At 40.3% G+C, this 26,402-nt stretch overlaps 1 protein-coding gene across 1 annotated transcript in view; it reads left to right on the top strand.

Annotated features, from left to right (window-relative positions):
* specc1 (sperm antigen with calponin homology and coiled-coil domains 1) overlaps positions 1-26,402 on the top strand; it is a 169,114-nt gene that overhangs the window by 1,014 nt on the left and 141,698 nt on the right. The gene's annotated exons all lie outside the window — the stretch shown is intronic.

Genomic DNA, 26,402 nt, shown 5'->3' on the forward strand with positions numbered 1-26,402 from the left:
CCTACATATTTTCTGTTGCGATTTTAAGTTAACACAGTTTTCAAATGTGTAATTACAGTTCTCAACAACTTCGATTGTCGACTCGACTGATGCTTCAGAAAACCCTCCACATGCTACTTACTGTTGGTTACCGTACGGCTGCCATTTGTTCCTAATTAGGGCTACAGTATACGTGTAGCAGCCAGTAGCTGAGGCTTTGTTGTGTTTAGACTAGTTATCAGTGAAAGTTTGCTGTTTATTTATTTAATAAATCAGTAAGTGGTTCATTATGGTAGACGTCGTTATGACTGAGCGACTGTGTGCTGCACTGGCTCTACCACAGTCAGCTGTAGCCCTATTACATTTATCTGCTTATACACTACACAGTCAAAGCATTCAAGATCAGTCAAATGACTGTCTCAAAACGATGCTTAGGCCTAAACTCATAAACGGCTGCAATTTTGGTATTGGTTTACTGTGTGTGTCATGTATTTTATTTGAATCATCTTGTGTTTCTATTCTTTATCGTTGGGAAGGGCTTGTAAGCAAGCATTTCACGGTAGGTCTACACCAGTTGTATTCAGCGCATGTGACAAATACAATTTGATTTGATTAATGAGAAAGATAGATTTATGGGAAACTTAGCCTAGCCTAACAACTAGACCGCTATTTGATTGGATTACATTAAATGTTTTTAAGAGGTTAACAAGCAAGCAGTGGGCCATCATGTCATTTGTCATTCACACACATACATTTATACTGGAAGGGGATAGGCATATATAATGGAAAACAAATTACATCTTTCAGTTCTACACTCCCCTAATTATTCCTTTGATGGTACTAAAGCAATATAAGGGAGAAAATAACTATGAGTAAATCGTTCCTCCTCTTAAAGTTATGCAATAGCTATTTGTATGTAATTACACCCCTTGTTTTGTCATGGCCAACCTTCCAAGAAATAGAAATAGCTAGAAGAGATCTGTCTTTGGCTGATGGCTGGGCTGTGTTCAGAACACACTGACAGCTAACTCAGCAGAGAGGTTGTATGTCCTATGTCAGCAGAAGGACCAGGCAGATCCCAGGTAGAACCCTTTGGGGTTCCATGTAGAACCCTTTCCACAGAGGGTTCTACATGGAACCCAAAAGAGATCTACCTGGAACCCAAAAGGGTTCTCCTATGGGAACTTCCCCAGAAGCCTTTTGGAACCTTTTTTTCTAAGGCCTTACATGGAACCACACACAATAGTGCAGTAGCCTAAGTACACTAACAAGAAAGCAGTAGCCTAGTTGTCATTTAATTTTGCAGTCTGGTTTTATTTTGCAGGAGAAAAAAGGGCCCCATGTTATACAGAAAAGTGCTTATGTCCTCTTAGTGTTTTACTCCATCTCTCTCTGGGCTTCGATAATTATTGGCATTACATTTTATGGAGGCGAGGGAGAATGCAGCTCACCTGGTCTCCCAGTCTACTCCTGTACTCTGTGTGCTGCTGAGAGAGCCCTAGATTGTGTGTCCTCACAGGGTGTCCTGTCCTCACAGGGCCAGAGAGAGAGCAGTGAATCTGTTTCTCAGTCACATCACCATACTGGTCCCCAGTGACTGTGCTGCGCCTGCGCTCTACTGCTGAGCTCGTTACCAACGATTCTCTCACTGGGGGACTGGAGCCGCTATAAATAGCCTCCAGTAGGTCTCTGGTGAGCAGGGCGGAGTGGAGGGGGGTTATTGACTGGAGTGTCCTGGCTGTCCACCTGCGTCCTCATTCCTCTGTTACGGTCCAAAGCTAAGGGTGACTTTTCCAGGGTGTGTGTGTGTGTCACAGAACACCATGTGGCCTCATTTGAAATGGGATGTCAAGGTCTCTGCTGTATAGGCTAGCTGCTGTTCCACAAAGTCAAAATTCCTGATTCAAGTACGCGCTCTAGTATCGCTGACCTCGATTTACCTAGCCTACTTTTTGGTATGCGACTGAAGACTATATTTTTTTCACAGCTTTATCAGTGTGTGTGCATGTGCAATGTGTAGGCTACACATATGTGTGTGAATTATATAAAGTGGGGAGATGGATGAGGGGGAGATCCATTGGTGTCACCTTCCACATTTGCAGCAGGCAAGCATGCAGTCAGTCAGGCAGGGCGAGGGGCAAACACTGCAGTGCTATAATCCCCATACATGGGGATGCACTCACTGCACAGAGCTCTCAGTACACACGGACAGAATACATTCATACTGTATACACGATGCAGCACTGAAAATTCAGGCCGTACACAGCAGACTCTGTCAGAGACTGCAGCTCATGATTTCATCGATTAAGTGCATACTTACACTGCTGATTGAAGAATGGCAAAGTGCAGGGAGACCTAGTGCCCAATAATTTATACACTAGATGACTGATATGGGGGCGCTGTGTTGGCGCCACCGTGCCTCCATCACTCCCTCACCATTGTAAATTATATTCTACATTCGTTTTTGCCACATTTATTCTATTACAGAGACCTTAATGTAGGTTGTCCAATCAAAAACACATCTTTTGACCAATGGGTAAAATAATGAATAATAATAATTAGTCCTCTAAGAAAACCAATGGTCCAACCTGATGTCTCTGTCATAATCCGTTCAAAAGTTATTTACATTTTTTTTACCTATTAGGATGGCCAAAATTAGGGTGACTAAATCAATGGAGGCCAGAGAAAAAAAAGTGTACAAAAATCAGGAAAATAGCATTGGGTCAGCTTGGCTGGATGTTGGGCGAGAATGAAGGCTAACTGACAGGCTTTCTGTTGAACTCATCATCTTTGTTCTTGAATCCGGAGGACATAAAACAATATAGAGGTAAGATGTATATCTATTTTAAGGCATTTCATTTTTTCAAGATAATTTTTTCATATTTTAATATACACTTTTAATATTAATATGAAATTCCTGTTCTTTTTAGAAGATTTCTCACAAAAACAAGCGTATTTGTGAAATGTCAACGGAGCACTGAGTGTACCGCAAGATTTTTATTTAAACATTTGGCTTTTTGCAACCCTTGGAAACAACTTAGCATATGACCACCACCACAACATGTAAAATCCTCAAAAGTCACAGTGAGAAAGCAGAACCGCTCTATCAATAGAGCTTGGTGCTTATTATTAGATGTATCAGGTTACGAAATCTGACTTTTTGGATGTAATGTTAATGACATGTTAGAGAAAGACCCAACTGAACGATTCAGAACATGAAGAATCATATTTGTCTTGATAAAATGTACTTTATAAAATAAGGAAGTGAAATTTCATCACCAAAGTGTGTTTTCATCCACTCTGGGCAGAGTGGGTGGACACCCTACTTAATACTTTAAAATTATATTGTGTGAGCTATACATACAAATATTTATATTTATAAAAGCATTTTCCATAATTTATAGATATGACTAATGTAACTGTTCCCACTACAACAAAATACTTAAATAAATGTAATTTTGTCCTTGAAACATTTTAATTGAAATACTGTAGAATTCCATTAAGAGGGAGGAAGAGGGAAGAGCCAATATGGCCGACCGGTGGCTTCGAAACCTCTCAATGGCCAATACATAGCATTAGTAATCCAGGGTTTATATACAGTGCATTCGGTTAGTATTCTGACCACTTCCCCTTTTCCACTTTTTGTTACGTTACAGCCTTATTCTAAAATGGATTAAATAAAACATTTTCCTCATCAATCTACACACAGGTTTTTAGACATTTTGGCAAATGTATTAAAAATAAAAAACAGAAATAACATATTTACACAAGCATTCAGACCCTTTGCTATGAGACTCGAAATTGAGCTAAGGTGCATCCTGTTTCCATTCATCATCCTTGAGACATTTCAACAACTTAAATTCAATTGATTGTGCATGATTTGGAGAGGCACACACCTGTCTATATAAGGTCCCACTGTTGATCGTGCATGTCAAAGCAAAAACCAAGCCATGAGGTCAAAGGAATTGTCCATAGAGCTCAGAGACAGGATTGTGTCGAGGCAAAGATCTGGGGAAGGGTACCAAAAATGTTATGCAGCATTGAAGGTCCTCAAGAACACAGTGGCCTCCATCATTCTTAAATGGAAGAAGTTTGGAACCACCAAGACTCTTCCTAGAGCTTGCAGCCAGGCCAAACTGAGCAATCGGGGGATAAGGGCCTTGGTCAGGGAGGTGACCAAGAACCCGAGTTCCTCTGTGGAGATGGGAGAACCTTCCAGAAGGACAACCATCTCTGCAGCACTCCACCAAGCAGGCCTTTATGGTAGAGTGGCCAGACGGAACCAACTCCTCAGTAAAAGGCACATGACAGCCCTCTTGGAGTTTGCCAAAAGGCACCTAAAGGACTCTCAGACCATGAGGAACAAGATTCTCTGGTCTGATGAAACCAAGATTTAACTCTTTGGCCTGAATGCCAGGCGTCACCTCTGGAGGAAACCTGGCACCATCCCTACGATGAAGCATGGTGGTGGCAGCATCATGCTGTGGGGATGTTTTTCAGCGGCAGGGACTGGGAGACTAGTCAGGATCGAGGGAAAGATGAACGGAGCAAAGTACTGAGAGGTCCTTGATGAAAACCTGCTCCAGAGGACCTCCGACTTGGGCGAAGGTTCACCTTCCAGGACAATGACCCTAAGCACATAGCCAAGACAAGTCGGGACAAGTCTCTGAATGTCCTTGAGTGGCCCAGCCAAAGCCCGGACTTGAACCTGATTGAACATCTCTGGAGAGGCCTGAAAATAGCTGTGCAGCGACGCTCCCCATCCAACCTGACAGAGCTTGAGAGGATCTGCAGAGAAGAATGAGAGAAACTCCACAAAGACAGGTTTGCCAAGTGTAAAACCCAAGAAGATTCGAGGTTGTAATTGCTGCCAAAGGTTCTTCAACAAAGTACTTAGTAGAGGGTCTGAATACTTATGTAAATGTGATATTTCAGTTTTAGTTTTTTATAAATTAGCAAACATGTCTAAACCTGTTTATGCTCATTATGGGGTATTGTGTGTAGATTAACAAAACGTGAAAAACGTCCAGCGGTCTTGTCACACCAGCCTTCGCTTTGGCTCCCCTTCCTATCCAGCTCAGGTGTTCGGCGTCGCCGGCCTTCTAGCTGCTGCCAAACCTACTGCTGGCAAACGCCCTTCGCTCATCAACCCTGGACTTGTCTCATCATCATTGCACACACCTGGTTCCAATCCCCACTCTATCACTGTATATATACTCCTGCCATTTGTCTATGTCGGTCATTGCAAATGTTACTTGTTTTCCTGAGAGGAATCTCTCCTACTATTTCCCGAGTACTTTATATTTTGCACTTTGTGTTCGCCCTGTGCCTTTTTGTTTAAGAAGATACATTTTGAGCACATTTGGGTTTCGTCCCGCTTTGATCTATGGTTCTGAAATAAACTCAGTAGTTCTAAACCTGCGAATGCCTCCTGCCTACTCGTCTCTACACCAGTGACAGGTCTGAGAACTTTTCGAATACGCTGGACATCATTGGGTATTCCCCACCATGCGGTTTGGGATGTGATGTGAGGGAGGCTCCTGGACCGAGCCCGGTCCTGCAAAAACAGCACAAACAGGACTGGGACTAAATATCAGCCGCCCAGGCTCTTTAACAGACCAGGATGCTTAGAGACTTACACAGCAACACAAATGTAACTTACTTTACTTTATGTAGTTTGTTATAATAGCTAAATGATGTGGCAGTTTTGTTTGCATTGGCAGATTCTGTTTTGTTTGTTTTGGCTCTTGTTTCAACTGATTACCATTTATCCACAATTAACCACTAAAGTCCAATTAGGCCTACACCACTCTGCCTGTACTGAATAGAATCCCTAGGATCTTAATTAGTGCCACTTTCAATTTCATGAGGAGCTTAATGAAGTTGCTATTGTCATCCCTTCTCCCCTCACACAAGACACACACACATGATGCAGTGCTATTTGAAAGCAACAATCTCTGAGTTATCTGTGCCCATGAGGTTGGGCCTGGTCTGCATACCGTTGATCTGGCACATCCTTTGCTGCCATGGAGGCCCAGGAGCCTCTAATTGCAAAGATAAAGGCAGCTGGGCAGAAGGGAGTTGGGACAGGCGCTGGTTTGGCAATCAGACTGGTGGGAAACAGTTGCACCTCTCATGCTAGATTAGAGTCTCTCTGAGAAGTCCTTGTGCATGCTTCTGAGTGCAGTTTGGATAGCAGCTTGCAAGTCTCCGGCATCTTACTGTAGGAAACAAACAAAGGTAAGGGTTAAGGGCAGTCTCCATTTGTCATCTAATTAGTGTTCTCCATACTGTCCACATTAGTTCATGTGTAGTTACTGATAGTCATTTGATTTAACAGTGTTCATGTAAAAATAACAAACATGTTTCTTAACTGAATAATTCTACCTCTTTTGGTGAACATACCCAGAGAACAATGCCATTTTAGTCTATGTACTCAGCATTGCAAACAGTAAGAGGAAATGTATTTCTCTATTCAGTAAGACAATAGCCAACAATCTCTTTGAGAGGATGGATAAATTGACAAAGTGAGAAGGTGCTGGTCTGACTCTCCTCTCCAGGGGCCTCATTTATCAACCATGCCTACATTTCTCACCAAAATCTGGCATATGTGGAGATTCAAGGATTTGCATTTGCAACAAATTACTGGGATTGATCAATCTGTCACAGAACAAATACAGTTGTATAATCGGAAGTTTACATACACCTTAGCCAAATACATTTAAACTCAGTTTTTCACAATTCCTGACATTTAATCCTAGTAAAAATGCCCTGTCTTAGGTCAGTTAGGATCACCACTTTATTTTAAGAATGTGAAATGTCAGAATAATAGTAGAGTATGATTTATTTCAGTTTTTATTTCTTTCATCACATTCCCAGTGGGTCAGAAGTTTACATACACTCAATTAGTATTTGGTAGCATTACCTTTAAATTGTTTAACTTGGGTCAAATGTTTTGGGTAGCCTTCCACACGCTTTCCACAATAAGTTGGGTGAATTTTGGCCCATTCCTCCTGACAAAGCTGGTGTAACTGAGTCAGGTTTGTAGGCCTCCATGCTCGCACACGCCTTTTCAGTTATTCCCACAGATATTCTATAGGATTAATGTCAGGGTTTTGTGATGGCTCCTCCAATACCTTGACTTTGTGGTCCTTAAGTCATTTTGCCACAACTTTGGAAGTATGCTTGGGGTCATTGTCCATTTGGAAGTCCCATATGCAACCAAGCTTTAACTTCCTGACTGATGTCTTGAGATGCTGCTTCAATGAATCCCCATAATTTTCCTTCCTTATGAAGCCATCTATTTTGTGAAGTGCACCAGTTCCTCCTGCAGCAAAGCACCCCCACAGCATGATGCTGCCACCCCGGTGCTTCACGGTTGGGATGGTGTCCTTCAGGCTTGCAAGCCCCCTTTTTCCTCCAAACATAACAATGGTCATTATGGCCAAACAGTTCTATTTTTGTTTCATCACACTAGAGGACATTTCTCCAAAAAGTACGATCTTTGTCCCCATATGCAGTTGCAAAACGTAGTCTGGCTTTTTTATGGCGGTTTGGAGCAGTAGCTTCTTCCTTGCTGAGTGGCCTTTCAGGTAGATAGATAATTTTGTACCTGTTACCTCCAGCATCTTCACAAGGTCCTTTGTTGTTGTTCTGGGATAGATTTGCACTTTTCGCACCAAAGTACGTTAATCTCTAGGAGACAGAACGCGTCTCCTTCCTGAGCGGTATGACGGCTGCGTGGTTCCATGGTGTTTATACTTGTGTAGTATTGTTTGTACAGATGAATGTGGTACATTCAGGCATTTGGAAATTGCTCCCAAGGATGAACCAGACTTGTGGAGGTCTAAAATTGTGGAGATCTAAAATTATTGGCTGATTTCTTTTGATTTCCCATGATGTCAATCAAAGAGGCATTGAGTTTGAAGGTTGGCCTTGAAATACATCCACAGGACTCAAATCATGTCAATTAGCCTATCAGAAGCTTCTAAAGCCATGACATCATTTTCCTGGAATTTTCCAAGCTATTTAAAGGCACAGTCAACTTAGTGTATGTGAACTTGAAATAATCTGTCTGTAAACAATTGTTGGAGAAATTACTTGTGTCATGCACAAAGTCTTAACTGACTTGCCAAAACTATAGTTTGGTAACAAGAAATTTGTGGAGTGGTTGAAAATTTGCACAAATTTCTATTGAGGTGCGGGGCAGAATGTTTTAAAATGTTTTGCAGTGACAAAAAAATGTATTCTGCCCGAGTGCCAAACAATCAAACATTAACTTTTTTAGCCACTTGTAGGACAGATTTTTCTCCCCCAATAAAAGTTATGTAACACCATTGGCCAAAAGGGTGACTTAAAATGAGTGAAGTACATAGGTGGGATGTGAATTAACTTTCTGCATTTGCCCATAGATGATGTTATTGCATCCTAGCGGCCATCCCCTAAAATGTTTTACAAAAGGTAAAAAATAAAATAGACTACTCGCACACTATGGGAGTGACGTGAGGAATCGTGACATTAACAAAATATATTTAGGGAGCCAAATCTTTTCGAATATCCTATTGTACTGTGGTGGCACCAGAGAGATGTGTAGTAGTCTAGGCCTATCTGGCTATCTGTGTTTGGCGAAGCGCGCAGATGGAGGGAGTGACACACAGTCAACAAGCCTTGCTGGCTGTGCATCTTGTGATGGGTTGTAAAGCGTTATGGGCTACAGAGCAACTCTGCTTTCCACATAACTGGATAATTATAAACTGATTCACATGTTTGCGTCATCCTCCTGTCTTATTAGGCCTAGGTTACTATATGCGTTGTAGGTAGGTTGCACATTGCTAAAATAATATGGAAATAGACCTAGGCCAACTATGCATCATTTTTTTCATAAGTTTTCTTTTGACTCCTCATTAGATTTTTCCATATTGATATTGTTTGCTCAATTTTGTCTTCTTGTGGTCTAAAATATTTGTCATTCAAAATAAATCTGTGATTGATAATAGCATAGACTCCGACTTTCATAATTATTCCTGTTTAAAAGCTTCAACTTTAGGACATTACACTTTATTAGAATAGTTTTGAAAATGCTCTTCATAACTTTAATTGATCTTAATGTTTTTATGACATTTCAAATAGTAGGATTAGGCTTTTGGTTGTTTGGTTCGCAACGGCAAGGAGGGATGACTTTTTCCGATCTTGCATGTATGCATCATTTATGTCAGATAATGCTTTGCTCAACTGTAAAGTTTGTTCAAATTTCTCATTTGATTTTTATATCTTGCTATTGTTACTTTTATCTCTCCCATTATTACTTTAGGCCTCCCATGTTATGGGGTTATTGAAAAACAACTTAAATCTTTTGGAGATAGCGTAGCACTCTGTAATATTTATTAATTTGTTTGATGAAATATGAAATAGTGCGTCAGGAGAAATCTAGCATGCATTCAACTGAGAGTGGCTTAATAGGCCAATTCATATTCATATCAAATTAAGAGAAAGTATAACATTTGGGCTTCTATAAAATAAGACACCGTTGTGTTCGTTATAAAAATAGACTTTGGCTATTGGCCCAGATTATCCGACATTCGAGAGAGAAAAAAACATTTTCTGACCAGATATTTTGTGCTGCTTTGGTGAGACTCTCAGCTCTGTCTATATTGTTTTCTTTCTTTGTGTAAATATAACATATTTATTGAAAAAGGTTTTAGCAAATAGGAATATAGGCAATTTACTGCTGTGCACTGCCTGATCCAATTCTGATCGTAGTAATTGTTTAATATTGTGATTTCTTTACTTGTCCATTCGGACAACTGAAATCTATATTCTGGTTGTCCAACATGTTTTTCAAGCCAACTTCTGGAAAGCGATCAAATCTTTGAAACAAAACTCCACCTCCTTGTTGCCCCAGCAGGTTTTGACAGCCTCTGGTCCCATGCGGAAGACACATTTCAGTTGAATGCATTCAGTTGTACAACTGACTAGGTATCCCCCTTTCCCTACTAGACAACATTTTAATAACCATTTTGCTTCAGCTGGCCACCTGTTTGAAAGGATAGTCTCTGGAAATTCATCTCATTCCACTAGGGGAGTCCTTAAGTCACTTCAGATGTGTCCAAGTAAACAGGATTATTAGGGAAATAGTTCTTCTTGCAAAGAATGTAAACTCTTAAACTATTATTTAATCTGACTATCAACAATAATCATATTATTGTGTGCATGTAACCGTGCTCTGTGATGTAAAAACAATCCATAGGGGGTGATTTACTTGATTCCTTATTACTGCAGCTCTCTGCCCAACTTATTGCAGAACCATTGACCTATCTTTTTTACTTGACAATTGTTTCTGGTGTTATCCCTAAGATCTGGAACGCGGCACATGTTCTCCCCCTACATAAAGGAGGAGATCCTTCTGACTTAGATAAGTACTAAATGATCTTGCCTTTCCAAAGTTTTAGAATCCCTCTCAGCTAAGAACTTTTTTAACTTCTATTCTTAATGTGCATCAATTCGGTTTTAGACCTGAACATAGTACTATTTCAGCTTGTTTTAGATGATGTGTTAAATTGCTTAGATCATAAAAATCATTGTGCTGCCTTATTTATAGACCTTTCCAAGGCCATCAACACTGTTGACCATCACATTCTCATTCAAAGATTGACTGAAATAGGCCTGTGATTACTGATTACTTTTAGGGGCGACTGCCCCACAATTGCAGTTATCGATGGCAATTTGAATGCACAAAAATACCATGACGAGATCCTAAGGCCCATTGTGAGGCCCATTTTTTTTAAGGCATCTGTGACCAACAGATGAATATTATCTTTATTCCCAGTCATTTGAAATCCATAGATTAGGGCCTAATGGATTCATTTCAATTCACTGATTTCCTCATATGAACTCAGTAAAATCAATGAAAATGTTGCATGTTGCATTTATATTTTTGTTCAGTATAAATGTATTAAAAATTAATTAAGTTTATCATAAGACATGAACAGAATGCATCAGTGATTCATATTTCCTGCAACTTTCTGAAGAAGTAACAAGAATTCCCCCTGGCTGTGTATGTGCGGTACATGCAGCTACCACTTTGTGTAGCCGATAGGATGCTAATGAAAAATGGAAAAGCTTTCCCAAAAACCTTCTCAATTAAATGTTAACTATAAAGTAGCCAATGGCAGTATGATATCTGGCAGAATGATATCATGATTATTTGCATAAATCCAGTGGGTATTTGTTTGCAAACTCAACCATCACGTGCTCTACAAAAACACTGCTAAACAACAGCCTCTTGCTAGGTGTGTACTGGAATTAAAGGGTACCTAAACCCCAAAAATGTAATAATAAAAAAATCCCAGACCTCAAAAGTGGTCTTATGATCTAGTTTAAGTATTGATGTGGACTTAGAACATCCAATTGAGTTGTTTTCTATTTTAAAAAACCTGAAAAACAGGGGGAAATGGAAACCTGGAAAAACGAAACAGAGAACTTAATTTTTGAAAAAGCGGAATCAGGTTTAAAACTCAAATGGATTTTATAGGGCCCTACAGATTGCAACAGCCACTATTAAACATTTGGATGCCGTTTACCATTGCGCCATTTGCTTTATCACAGGTGACAGTTGTAATACTCATCACTGCATCCTATATCAAATGGTTGGCTGGTCATCATTGAAGTCCTGCTCTCGAGCGGCTAGATGTTCTTTACCATTCGGCCATCAGATTTTCCACCAATGCTCCTCACTTAAACTGGTCATCTCTGTATACCTGTCGCAAGACCCACTGGTTGATGCTTATTTATAAAACCCTCTTAGGCATCACTCCCCCCCTATCTTGAGATATCTACTGCAGCCCTCATCCTCCACATACAACACCCGTTCTGCCAGTCACATTCTCTTAAAGGTCCCCAAAGCGCTCACATCCCTGGGTCGCTCCTTTTTTCAGTTCGCTGCAGCTAGCGACTGGAACGAGCTGCAACAAACATTCAAACTGGACAGTTTTATCTCACTCTCTTTATTCAAAAACTCAATCATGGACACTCTTACTCTTACTGCCCTTTGTGCTGTTGTCTGTCCCCAAATAATGTTTGTACCATGTTGTGTACCATGTTGTGTTGCTGTTATGTTGTGTTGCTACCATGCTGTGTTGTCATGTGTTGCGGCCTTGTTATGTTGTTGTCTTAGGTCTCTATTTATGTAGTGTTGTGTTGTCTCTCTTGTCGTGATGTGTGTCCTATATTTATATTTTATTTATTTTTAATCCCAGCCCCGGTGCCCGCAGGAGGCCTTTTGCCTTTTGGTAGACTGTCATTGTAAATAAAAATGTGTTCTTAACTGACTTGCCTTGTTAAATAAAGGTTAAATGAAAATAAATTAAATATAAGTCCCATAGATCACTTCATTACTCCCTTTTTGTTTACAAAGCTCTACTACACAAACTTCCAATTTACCTAACTTCGTTCAATTTAGTTAAATCCTTTAGTTTTAGTGCCCTCCATTGTTGGAATAACCTGTATCAATCTTGATTCCCTGGTTTTGCTAGGGGAGTTTAGGTGTTGAATGAATTCATTGATGATTGCAGTTGTTTCGAATGATTTGTAATGGTTTATTTGTTGAAATTGTAGTAATGGTACCTTGTAGTTTTTTTTATTCCTCTTGTTTTATTTGGAATGTTCATTTTCTTGATTGTTTGTACTCAGGACATCATTGTAAATGAGATCCTGGTCTCAATTGGGCTCCCCTGAATAAATTCAAGTTTGTATCAATACATTATTGTGTTTCTGCCTTGGTATAGGTTCTGAGATTAAATAGACTATGATGCCGCGCTCCTATCGCACAGCAATACTGTAGCTTACCCATACATATTTTAAATAGGCTATTTACCTTGGAGCATGCTTGGCTATTGAATGAGTGATGGATAAATGGTAGCCTAACGTTTGTTGTGTAGCGGGAATAAACCAGTCATCTCAGAAAAGAAGAGACATGTCCTGCAATACGATTATGATTTAGGCCTATCATCATGCGAACGTTGTTTCCTCCGACACATTGGTATGGCTGACTTCCGGGTTAAACGAGCAGTGTGTTAAGAAGCAGTACGGCTTGGCTGGTCATGTTTCGGAGAACGAATGTCCCGGCATGTTGGGTTGTTGCAGCGATTAGACAATGACAACTACCAATTGAATATTACAAAATTGGGGAGAAATTGGGGTAAAGTATATAAAAAGTCATATATATATATATATATAAAATATATGATCAAATTTGATAAATACAACCTTTGCGGGAAAACTGCCGCACGTAAGATTTAGAGTATTTTTTTGTGTGCACGCATCTTTGATAAATAAGGCCCCAGACCTTTTTCTGCAGGTCTGTTTTTAGATGCTGGTATGTGCAGGAAACAGACTGCATACTTGGACAGGACCGTAGTCCGCCTCACTAACTGTGTGGAATGCTACTAAAAATCAGTCATCTGGGCCAAGCCATTCAGTTAGAAACATGTGCATTGCTAGGGTCTTTGCACATGGCTGTCAAGTCTAGCTATTTTGTATCCAATGTCCAGTACATATTAAATTTGCCATTTTTTAAATTTCATTCATAGTAAATTTGATGCTTAAAATTATCTTTTGCGTCAGCAGTGAAAACATGATCTGATATGATATTGGTCCAATCGTATTTAGGCAGCCATTCAAGGTAAACAGGGGTAGCTGGTTTATGGATCTCTGTGACGTCTGTGTGTGGAATTCAGTGGCATCATGTGATATTTGTTCTCAACAGCTGCGAGGCGGTCCAGCTATTATAGTCTGATATGCTGGTATTTAAACACCCACAATGAAATGAACATCAAATAGCTCTCATGCCAAAGCTCTGTGTAGCTAACATAGGCCTAGGTGACACCTTTTCAAGGCATCAGACGATATTTGTGGAGATGTGGACAATAGCACTACTGGTATGTCACTGTGCTATTGCAGTAACCGGTATCCTAGCTTCTGGTAGACCTACAGTATGCCACTGTGGTATTAGGCCTACACAGTAACAAGTCGCTTCCAGCAGTTCCAGAGCTGTGTTTGAGCTGTGTCTAAGTTCTATGGAATCGACCATCCAGTCTTTGGAGCAAGGCCGGCAGCTGAGGTTGAGGTTGCTGAGATCTGGCTTTGACCTGCTGTGTTTACTGTGAGAGAGCTTTGACACTGGCAGTACAGGAAGTTTGGCCCTTGGGGAGCCTAGCTCTGACTCCGAGAAAAAGATGATAAAACATTAAATATACATGAAAGCCTAGCCCAGCTTCTGGATGGTGGTGAAGTGTGTGTGTGTGTGTGTGTGTGTGTGTGTGTGTGTGTGTGTGTGTGTGTGTGTGTGTGTGTGTGTGTGTGTGTGTGTGTGTGTGTGTGTGTGTGTGTCTACAATAGATAGCAAAACTTGACAATATGTATGTATTATAAGGCTTTCTCAGGTGTCAGAAGAACCACATTAGATATTCGCTCCACAGGGATGTACTGTAAAGGCTTTCTCACATCGATTACGACAGAGCCACATCTGACTCAGGAAGTTGCTGTAAACTCAGCATTTTCTCTCCCGTCTCTGCTTTACTCTCATCAGGTCACAACACATACCTTCCTGTTGAACGTGGAACGAGTGGGAGCTCGGTTTGTTGTATTGGAAAGTTTGTTGTTTAGGAAAGTTTTGAAAGTCTATTGAAAAAGTTTGGTTACTAGCTAGCTATCTTTTGAGTTGGGATGCCGCAACGTGGTTGGCATCAGTTGCTGGGACCACTACTATCTGTCCAGTGATCCTGCCAATAAGGCCAGGTCTGAGGAACTGCTTGGCGTAGCAGCTAGTCTAGCTGCTAGCTAGCAGGCTATCAAGCTAGTGGGGTTTTCTTGAGGGCTTGAACACAGCCTACACAGCCAGTTAACCATTGTGGCTGGGTTCGCAGATTGTCCCGGGCTTGTGGCTGTCTAGATCCCTGCAGGTTTCTTTTTTTATAATAAAAAAAATTAAAAACATGTATTGAATATTTAAAACATACAATATACTTGCAGTGAAGGCGCTCAACAACTACATGCCATTAGTCATCTAACAGCCTCCCATCCAGAGCAACACACAGAAGCAACCAGGGTCAACGCCCTGCTCAAGGACACGTCGACAGATCTCCTACAAGGTCAAAAACGGGGACTCCTTCAGCCACCGGCCCAAGCTCCCAACTGCCAGGCCACCAGCCCTCCAAGATCCCCCCCCGCTCCCACAGTTCCCCATGAGCTGCCCCGTCAACCATCCGAAGGATATTTTAAACTAACAAAATTAGTTCTACAAGCAGTTGTTACAACAACAAGAAATAGTTTCAAGTAACTTCCAGGGTCAGCTCGATGTGTTTAAACAAGAGAACAGCAAGATGACAGCAATCTGTAAGTCATTGAGTGAGGACATCAGTTGTGTATGTGAATCCATGATAACAATGGACAGAGAATTCCGATTATCTCGAGGGACAATCAAGGCAGAACAACATGGTTGTGGACGGAATTGCAGAATCTCCACATGAGACCTGGACAGAGTCTGAGGATAAAGTGAGGGAAATGATCTCGGAGAAACTGAAGATGGACCACAGGAAGATTGAGGTAGAGCGCGCCGACAGGACTGGAAAACCCACCATCAGCCCAGGTGTCAGGCATTGCTTAGATATTCAATGACAGGCTCATTGTCCACCCTCCCTCCCTAAAGCCTGGAAGGGATGAGAGAGCTAAGCCTATGGGTTCGTAGCTTCAACCCCGTAGCACACACACACACTTACACACACCAACTGATTAATGGTCTGCTGAATGTATATTTTTTTTATCTTCCTATGTTTGCTCTTTTCCATATTATGTCTATTTCTTATAAGCTACCCAGGAAAGGGCTGAAAACAGCCCATATTCATATGTTTAGCTTTAGAAATAAGGTTCATGAAATCAATTACTTGTTATCAGATCAAAATGATATATTAGCCATTTCTGAGACTCACTTAGATAATACATTTTATACAGCAGGAGCAATAATATATAAGAGACAAGAATGCTTATGGGGGAGGTATTGCTGTATATATTCAGAGCCATATCCCTGTAATTCTTAGAGAAGATCTTATGTCAAGTGTTATTGAAGTGTTGTGATTGCAGGTTCACCTGGTACATCTAAAGCATTTTCTTTAGGGGTGTTGCAATAGGCCACCAAGTGATAACAGTCAGTATCTAAATAATGTGTGTGAAATGCTTGATAGTGTATGTGATGTAAACAGAGGTCTACTTTCTTGGCGACTTGAATATTGACTGGTTTTCAACAAGCTGTGTGCTCAAGAGGAAACATCATACTGTAACCAGTGCCTGTAATCTGGTTCAGGTTATTAATCAACCTACCAGGGTGTTTACAAACAATACAGGAACAAGATCATCCACATGTATTGATCACATTTTTGCTAATACTGTAGATACTTTGCTGTATTCATACCCATTGGATGCAGTGAGCCTAATATAATGGCTACTGTATATCCAGGAAAGCCACAGTTCTAAAAGCTGGGCCTAAAATAGTGTATCATACAAAAGATTTAGCTGTGACTCATATGGATGATGTTAAAAAAACGTTGTTGGTCTGATGTGATTAATAAGGAGCATCCAGATGCTGCACTTGAGTGTATGAAAATTGCTTCTTCCAATTACTGATAAACATGAACCTGTTAAGAAACTGACTGTTAGAACTGTTAAGGCTCCATATGGATTGATGAGGAATTGAAGAACTATGGTTGAAAGTGATGGGGTAATAGGAGTGGCTAATAAGTCTGACTGGCTGACTTACTGCAAATTGCGAAATTATGTTACTGAACTCAACAAAATGCAGAAGAAACTGTATTATGAAGCCAAGATCAATTATTTAAATATTGAGTACTTAAAATCAAATTTGGGCAGAAAGACAAATTCCAACTCCATCTTTCTATAAAGGCACAAGGCGAGACACAGATGCAGACACAGGATGCAGATGGTTTGACACAGGATGCAGATGGTTTGAGTCTTTGATATTTATTAATCAATCCAAAAGGGGTAGGCAAGAGAATGGTTATGGACAGGCAAAAGGTCAAAACCAGTTCAGAGTCCAAGAGATATAGAGTGGCAGGCAGGCTTGAGGTCATGGCAGACAGAATGGTCAGGCACGGAGTCCAGAAAACAGGCAAAGGTCAAAACTGGGAGGACTAGCAAAAAGAGAATAGAAGCAGGAGTACGGGAAAACACGCTGGTTGACTTGAAAGAGAGACAGGAAACACAGGGATAAATACACCAGGGAAAATAAGCGACACCTGGAGGGGGTGGAGTAAATCACAAGGACAGGTGAAACAGATCAGGGTGTGACACTTTCATCAAATCAGATGGCTTATTCATCACAAAACCATTTGATGTTGCCAGTTATTGTAATGATTACTTGTGGGTAAATTTAGGCAGGAAATGCCAACAAAGACAGTGAGCCATCATACTCATGCATAAAAAACAAATAATAAAAGAAAAGCATTGTAAGTTAAAATTTTGTAAAGTTAGTGTGGGAGAGGTGAAAAAAATATTGTTATCGATCAATATTGACAAATCTCCTGGCATTGACAACTAGATATAAAGCTATTGAGGATGGTAGCTGACTCTATAGCCACTCCGATCTGTCGTAGCTTTAATCTGAGCCTAGAGGAAAGTCTTTGTCCTCAGGCCTGGAGGGAAGCCCAAGTAATTCCGCTACCTAAGAGTGGTTAAGAGGCCTTTACTGGTTCTAACAGCAGACCTATCAGCTTGCTGCCAGCTCTTAGCAAACTGTTTGAAAAAATGGTGTTTGACCAAATACATTGCCATTTCTCTGTAAATAAGTTAACAACAGACTTTCAGCATGCTTATAGAGAAGGGCACTCAACATCTACTGCACTGACACAAAAGACTGATTGATGATTGGTTGAAGGAAAGTGATAATAAGAAGACTGTGGGAGATGTACTGTTAGATTTCAATGCAGCCTTTGATATTATTGACCATAACCTGTTGTTGAGAACTTATGTGTTATAGCTTTTCAACCTCTGCCATATTGTGGATTCAGAGCTATCTATCTAATACAGTGGTTCCCAAACTCGTACCCCTTAAAACATTCAACCTCCAGCTGTGTACCCCCCGTCAGCACCAGGGTCAGCGCACTCTCAAATATTGTTTTTTTGCCATCATTGTAAGCCTGCCACACACACACACCATACAATACATTTATTAAACCTAAGAATGAGTTTCTGTCACAATCTGGCCCGTGGGAAGTGACAAAGAGCTCTTATAGGACCAGGGCACAAATAATAATATAATAATAATCAATAATTTTGCTCTTTATTTAGCCATCTTACATATGAAAACGTATTTGTTCATCAATAATGGTGAATAATTTACCACAGGTTAATGAGAAGGCTGTGCTTGAAAGGGTGCACATAACTGCAATGTTGGGTTGTATTGGAGAGAGTCTCAGTCTTAAATCATTTTCCACACACAGTCTGTGCCTGTATTTAGTATTCATGCTGGTCAGAGCAGAGAATCCACTCTCACATTGGTATGTGGTTGTAAAGGACATCAATGTCTTAACAGCACAATTTACCAAGGCAAGAAACTCTGAGCACAGCCCTATCCAGAAATCTGGCAGTGGCTTCTGATTAAATTTTCACAGAACCCCTTGTTGCAGTTTTGATGGGGCTCTCTAGTTTAGATATCGGCAAGTAGACTGGAGGCAGGGCAAGAAAGGGAATTAATGAATTCAGTTGTTTGTGTTGTCCATTTCGTGAAAGTACCTGTGTAATTCCGCACCCGGCTCACTCAGGTGCTTTGCTATATTACATTTAACATTGTCCGTAAGTTTGAGTTAATTTGCACACACAAATTCATACAATGATGGAAAGAGCTGTGTGTTGTACTTGTTAATGCCGACAGAAAAGAGCTCCTACTTCTTAAGCATACCCTCAATTTTGTCCCACACATTGAATATAGTTGCAGAGAGTCCCTGTAATCCTAGATTCAGATCATTTAGGCAAGAAAAAACATAACCCAGATAGGCCAGTTGTGTTAGAAACCAGTCATCATGCAAGCGGCCGGACAAGTGGAAATTATGGTCAGTAAAGAAAACTTTAAGTTCGTCTCTCAAATTAAAAAAACATGTCAATACTTTGCCCCTTGATAACCAGCGCACGTCTTTCTGTATGTTATATGGTCGCTGCCCATATCATTGCATAATGCAGAAATAAACGAGAGTTCAGGGGCCTTACTTTAACAAAGATAACCATTTTCACTGTAGTGTCCAAAACGTCTTTCAAGCTGTCAGGCATTCCCTTGGCAGCAAGAGCCTCTCGGTGTATGCTGCAGTGTACCCAAGTAGCGTCGGAGCAACTGCTTGCACGCGCGTTACCACTCCACTATGTCTCCCTGGCATGGATTTTGCGCCATCCGTACAGATAAACACATCTTGACCACCAAAGTCCATTTGATGTCACAAAGCTGTCCAGTACTTTAAAAAATAACCTCTCATGTCCTGGTTTCCAGTGGTTTGCAGAAGAGGATGTCTTCCTTAATTGACCCCCCATAAACATTATGGACATATACCGGGAGCTGTACCAGGCCCGCCACGTCTGTTGACTTATCCAGCTGTAACGCATAGAATTCACTGGCTTGTATGCGAAGCAGTAATTGTTTCAAAACATCTCCTGTCATGTCACTGATGCATTGTGAAACAGTGTTATTTGATGAAGGCATTGTCTGTATCGTTTTTTTGGCCTTTTCCGACAGCATTGTCCCAGCCATATCCGCGGCAGCAGGAAGAATTAAGTCCTCCACAATAGTATGGGGCTTGCCTGTCCTAGCCACTTGTTAGCTCACCATATAAGATACTTCTAGCCCCTTCTTATTAATGCTATCTGTTGCTTCTATACATGTCTTACTACTCGAAAGTCGTCTTTATTCTCGCTCATTGTCCTGTGTCGTTTCTAAATGTCAGCGCAAGAGTGAAGGTTTTCCGCAAGAGAGTAACAGTTAATGTGATTGGATGTTAATTATTTGACAAGGCTACCTGTATTTGACATTGTGTTGTTATTTCGCTGAACACTAGATGGTTTAATTTTATTTTTGGCAGTGAAACGAGGCTACTCAGGTGAGTGAAAAAACTCACCCAAATGTATAGCCCCGTTGGAAAATATAAAGGTACTGTTAAAAAAATTTAAAATATGAATCACATTTTTATTCCGCGTATCCCCGACAGCATTGCGCGTACCCCAGTTTTGGAATACCGGATCTAATAGAACTCAGATGGTTTTCTTTAATGGAAGCTTCTCTAATGTCAAACATGTAAAGTGTGGTGTACAGCAGTGCAGTAGGCCCTCTACTCTTTTCTATTTTTTTTACAAATGACCTACCACCGACATTAAGCGGGATAATTGTCATCAGCAACTGCTGAATAGCATAGCGACCAGTCAAATAATATTACAAAAAATATTCATATTCATGAAATCACATGTGCAATATTGCAAAACACAGCGTAACCTTTTGTTAATCCACCTGTCGTCTCATATTTTGAAATTATGCTTTACAGCGAAAGCAATCCAAGCGTTTGTGTAAGTTTATCGATCGCATGACAAAACATAAAGTACACTTAGCATCAGGTAGCTTGGTCACGAAAATCAGAAAAGTAATCAATTTAATTATTTACCTTTGATGATCTTCGGATGTTTTCACTTACGAGACTCCCAGTTACACAACAAATGTTCCTTTTGTTCCATAAAGATTATTTTTATATCCAAAATTCCTCCGTTTGTTTGGCACATTATGTTCAGAAATCCGCAGGAAAGAGCGGTCATGACAATGCAGACAAATTCCAAATAATATCCGTAATGTCCACAGAAACATGTCAAACGTTTTTTATAATCAATCCTCAGGTTGTTTTTAAAATATATAATCGATAATATATCAACCGCAAATGTCTTTCACAGTAGGAGAGGGAAAAACAATAGCTGTCCAAATTCTGTTGCACGAGCAAAACTCATGTGACCACTTGACGCAATGTTATCGTTCTGGCTCATTTTTCAAAATAAAAGCCTGAAACTATGTCTGAAGACTGACACCTTGAGGAAGCAATAGGAAAATGAATCTGGTTGATATCCCTTTAAATGGAGCGATGAGAGGCTATGGAACATGGAGTTTTCAAAATAGAAGCCATTTCCTGGTTTGATTTTTCTCAGGGTTTCGCCTGCAATATCAGCACTGTTATACTCACAGACAATATTTTGACAGTTTTGGAAACTTTAGAGTGTTTTCTATCCCAATCTGTGAATTATATGCATATTCTAGCATCTGGTCCTGAGAAATAGGCCGTTTACTTTGGGAGCGTTATTTTTCCAAACACAAAAATAGTGCCCCCTAGCTCCACGAGGTTAATTCAACCGGTGTGTCAGATTTCACTTTTTTTTATGGAAAAAGCATAATCTGAGAACGGCACACAGAGCCCAATCCAGCCAGGGAAATATCCGCCATTTTGGAGTCAACAGAAGTTAGAAATAACACCATAAATATTCACTTACCATTGATCTTCATCAGAAGGCACTCCCAGGAATCCCAGTTCGACAATAAATGACTGATTTGTTCCATAAAGTCCATCATTTATGTCCAAATAGCCACTTGTTGTTAGCGTGTTCAGCCCAGTAATCCATCTTCATGAGGCGCAGGTACTTCGTCCAGACAAAAACTCAAAACGTTCCGTTACAGTCCTTTAGAAACAAGTCCAATGATGTATGGAATCAATCTTTAGGATGTTTTTAACAAAACATCAATAAGCTTCCAACCAGAGAATTCCTATGTCTGACGAAAAGCACTGGAACGAGAGGTAACTCTGTCGGGAGCGCGCGTCTTGAGACCAAGGCACTATGCCAGACCACTTACTCGAACAGGCCTCATGAGCCCCTCCTTTAAAGTAGAATCCTCATTCAAGTTTCTAAAGACGTTTGACATCTAGTGGAAGCCGTAGGAAGTGCAACTTTATCCATATCCCACTGTGTATTCGGTAGGCCAAGTTTTGAAAAACTGCAAACCTCAGATGTCCCACTTCCTGGTTGGATTTTTCTCAAGTTTTTGCCTGCCATATGAGTTCTATTATACTCACAGACATCATTCAAACAGTTTTAGAAACCTCAGAGTGTTTTCTGTCCAATAATAATAATAATAATAATATGCATATATTAGCATCTGGGACAGAGTAGGAGGCAGTTCACTCTGGGCACGCTATTCATCCAAAAGTGAAAATGCTGCCCCCTATCCCAAAAGAGTTGTTTAAACAACAGCATGTGTGTCGATGTATGCTGATAATTCAACCATATACACATCAGCAACCACAGCTAATGAAGTCACTGAAACCCTTAACAAAGAGTTGCAGTCTGTTTTGGAATGAGTGGCCAGTAATAAACAGGTCCTGAACATCTCTAAAACTGACAGCATTGTATTTGGTACAAATCATTCCCTAAATTCTAGACCTCAGCTGAATCTGTTAATGAATGGTGTGGCTGTTGAACAAGTTGAGGACACAAAATTTCTTGGTTTTTACCTTAGATTGTAAACTGTCATGGTCAAAATATATAGATTCAACGGTTGTAAAGATGGGTAGAGGTCAATCCGTAATAAAGAGATGCTCTGCTTTTTTGACACCACACTCCACAAAGCATGTCCTGCAGGCTCTAGTTTTATCATATCTTGATTATTGTCCAGTCATATGGTCCAGTTCTGCAAAGAAAGACCTAGATAAGCTGCAGCTGGCCCAGAACAGAGCCGCACTTCTTGCTCAGAGGGCTAATATTAATATTATGCATGCCAGTCTCTCTTGGCTAAGAATTGAGTTAATACTGACTGTGTCAATTCTTGTTTTTTATAGGAAACATTAATGTGTTGGAAATTCCAAATTGTTTGCATAGTCAACTTACACACAGCACTGACACACACAGTTATCCCACCAGACATGCCACCAGGGGTCTTTTCACAGTCCCTAGGTCCAGAACAAATTCAAGGAAGCATACAGTATTATACAGAGCATTGGGTGCATGGAACTCCCATCTTATATACCGCAAGTGAACAGCAAACCTGCTTTCAAAAAACAATTAAAGCAACACCTCACGGCACAACACCTCTCCCCTATGTGACCTACTTGTTGTGTGTATGTACTGACATATATGTGTAAATGATAGATGCACGCACACACACACACACTAAATGTTTTTAAATGTAAGTAAATTGTTAAGTATTTTGTCTGTAATGTCTTTTTTGTTATGTGTCAGACCCCAGTAAGACTAGATGTTGCTAATGGAGATCCTAGTAAATCAAATCTCTTTTTAATCTAAAAATGCTGATTAACGCTTTAAAAAACAGTTTCCTCATCTGTACACTGTTAGAGAAAAGGGTTCCAAAAGGGTCCTACGGCTGTCCCCATAGGAGAAACTTTTTTGGTTCCAGGTAGAACCCTTTTTGGTTCCAAGTAGAACCCTTTTTGGTTCCAAGTAGAACCCTCTGTAGAAAGAATCTACCTGGAACCCAAAAGGGTTCAACCTGCAACCAAAAAGTGTTATTCAAAGGGTTCTCCTATGGGGACAGCCAAAGAACACTTTAAGGTTTTAGATATCACAATATTTGGGGCGGCAGGTAGCCTAGAGCGTTGGGCCAGTAACCCAAAAGGTTGCTGGATCAATTCCCGGAGCTGACAAGGTAAAAATCTGTCATTCTGCCCCTGAACATGGCAGTTAACACACTGTTCCTCAGTAGGCCATCATTGTACGAATTTGTTCTTAACTGACTTGCTTAGTGAAATAAATGTTAAATACACATATACTGCAGAGTGGTGCTTCATGATTATGCATTGAATGGGCCTATGCTTAGAGAATGCAGATAGGCCATTTGTTGTTCTCTTTCTGTGTGCATGTGCCTTCATCAACATTCAACAGAGTCTACATCACGACTCCCTTGGGCATGTTCTGCTCTGACTTCTAAATGTGACTTGGAGGACTCAAGGCATTCAAACCTTTATTAGCCAAATAGGCCTAGATGAGTTGGTGTAAAAATGCATTGCAGTAGTAGGCTACATATTGATTCCAATCATTCTGTTACCTTTGTTTGCATGAATGCAAAATAGTCAGCAACACAATCCATAGACAATGATTTATGACTAGGTGTTCTAATACAGAGTCAGGTTAAGGTCTACCGTCCTAGCTTTATGTCCTGTCCTTTCACATCCTCCTAGAGGTCGGCCACAGCCCCTCACTGAGATTTCGCACAGAAAAGCCAATAGTTTGTTTCAGTTTATATGCTGTACTGTCACACCCTGACCATAGTTTGCTTTGTATGTTTCTATGTTTTGGTTGGTCAGGGTGTGATCTGGTTGGGCATTCTATGTTTATTGACTAGTTTGTCTAGTTCTATGTTTGGCGTGATATGGTTCTCAATCAGAGGCAGGTGTTCGTCGTTGTCTCTGATTGGGAACCATATTTAGGTAGCCTGTTTGGTGTTGGGTTTTGTGGGTGATTGTTCCTGTCTTTGTGTTTGCACCAGATAGGGCTGTTTTGAGTTCTCACATTTCATTGTTTTGTAGTTTATTCATGTATAGTTTTCCGTTATTAAACAAACATGAATCATCATCACGCCGCATTTTGGTCCGCCTCTCCTTCAACTAAAGAGAACCGTTACATGTACGCTGACGATCGATGGTGACGAAGGATGTCCATCTGTAATTTTAACGTTAAAATCCATTTTAACAATAAACTTAGTTCACACATTTAATCTGTCTCTGCAGCCAGGGCCTAGAGGGGAACCCAGGGAGCGGAATCTCACAGAATCGGGGATTGGCTCATTTCTGCACACTTCTTTATTCAATTTAGGTTACTTTGAGGTTGAGGTTATGATTTAGCACACACATGAGTTTCCCCAGTCCCAGGTGCTGTACAGATGCACTGGAGCTGCTGACGTGGACACACACAAACACACACAAATACGGACTGTGGCGAAGGTGGCTGAAAAAATTCAATTTAAAATTCTGACACATGCAGAATTCAAATGAAGGGTATTTAATCTCACATAGTTTCTTAGAAATTATAAACTGGTGAAATGCTGTTACACCACATTCACCAGATCCATAGTGTGGCTGACTATGATAGTTGTAGTTCACACACAGATGTTCCTTAGATATACCATGAAAGATTTCACAGACTCCAAAACAATATCTACACAAATGTTCTTAGCTTAGGGAAGCATGATGAAGACAATTCCAACTTGTGAATGCAATGATATTTTTGTGAAAATGTATTATTTGTCTAAAAACATGCACTTTCCCTGATCTGTATACTCAGACTAGGCTGTATGTGGTAATATAATGTAATGTAGCCTAATGTAACATGAGCAGCTGAGAAAGCAGAGACAGTAGTCAGTCAGTCAGTCAGTCAGTGGTAGCTAGTAGCTACAGTGGAAGCAGCTGTAGTTTAAAAAATATATATAATTTCACCTTTATTTAACCAGGTAGGCAAGTTGAGAACAAGTTCTCATTTACAACTGCGACCTGGCCAAGCTAAAGCAAAGCAGTGCGACACAAACAACAACACAGTGTTACACGTGGAATAAGAAAACATACAGTCAATAATACAATAGAAAAAATTATAATAAAAAATAAATGTAAAAAATGTAAAAGTCTATACACAATGTGTGCAAATGAGGTAGGATAAGGGAGGTAAGGCAATAAATAGGCCCTAGTGGTGAAATACTTACAATATAGCAATTTAACACTGGAGTGATAGATGTGCAGAAGACGACTGTGCAAGTAGAGATACTGGGGTGCAAAGGAGCAAAATAAAGAAAATAAATAACAGTATGCGGATGAGGTAGTTGGATGGGCTTTTACAGTTTAGCTATGTACAGGTGCAGTGATCTGTGAGCTGCTCTGATAGCTGGTGCATAAAGCTAGCGAGGGAGATATGAGTCAAATCAAATCAAAGTTTATTTGTCACGTGCGCCGAATACAACAGGTGTAGACCTTACAGTGAAATGCTTACTTACAGGCTCTAACCAATGGTGCGGAAACAAAGGTATGTGTGTGTGTCTGTGTGTGTAGGTAAGTAAAGAAATAAAACAACAGTAAAAAGGCATTTGAAAAAAAGAGCAAGGCTATATACAGACATCTGTTAGTCAGGCTTATTGAGGTAGTATGTACAGTGCCTTGCGAAAGTTTTCGGCCCCCTTGAACTTTGCGACCTTTTGCCACATTTCAGGCTTCAAACATAAAGATATAAAACTGTATTTTTTTGTGAAGAATCACCAACAAGTGGGACACAATCATGAAGTGGAATGACATTTATTGGATATTTCAAACTTTTTTAACAAATCAAAAACTGAAAAATTGGGCGTGCAAAAT

Source organism: Oncorhynchus tshawytscha, linkage group LG09 (assembly GCF_018296145.1).
Source record: "Oncorhynchus tshawytscha isolate Ot180627B linkage group LG09, Otsh_v2.0, whole genome shotgun sequence".
Classification (NCBI taxonomy): Eukaryota; Metazoa; Chordata; class Actinopteri; order Salmoniformes; family Salmonidae; genus Oncorhynchus; species Oncorhynchus tshawytscha.